This window comes from Nanorana parkeri, unplaced genomic scaffold, assembly GCF_000935625.1.
Source record: "Nanorana parkeri isolate BGI_ZX_2015 unplaced genomic scaffold, ASM93562v1 scaffold339, whole genome shotgun sequence".
Lineage (NCBI taxonomy): Eukaryota > Metazoa > Chordata > Amphibia > Anura > Dicroglossidae > Nanorana > Nanorana parkeri.
In genome coordinates, this window is record NW_017306607.1 from 718028 (window position 1) to 718356 (window position 329).

Genomic DNA, 329 nt, shown 5'->3' on the forward strand with positions numbered 1-329 from the left:
CAGTTCGACAGAGAACAGCGACATCCAACAGGCACTTCATAAAAAGGCAAAAATGTAGAAACGGCCCGGTTGGCACACTGTCCAAATATTTAAATACAAGAAAAAAAAAAATTAAGTTGCGTTTCGAGTTTGAGCACTGATTGGCCTATTTTTTTTTTTTACATCAAAATGGCTGCAACCTCTGTAACTAGGCAAAGGGTACTTTATAATATGACCTATCCTTGACCGTTCTCAAAACAGCACAATACTTCGGAAGTTGACCTAATATCATACAAGCTTAAAAAAAAAAAAATTAAATAAAAAAAAGGCAGATTTTTAAAAATCCAAAA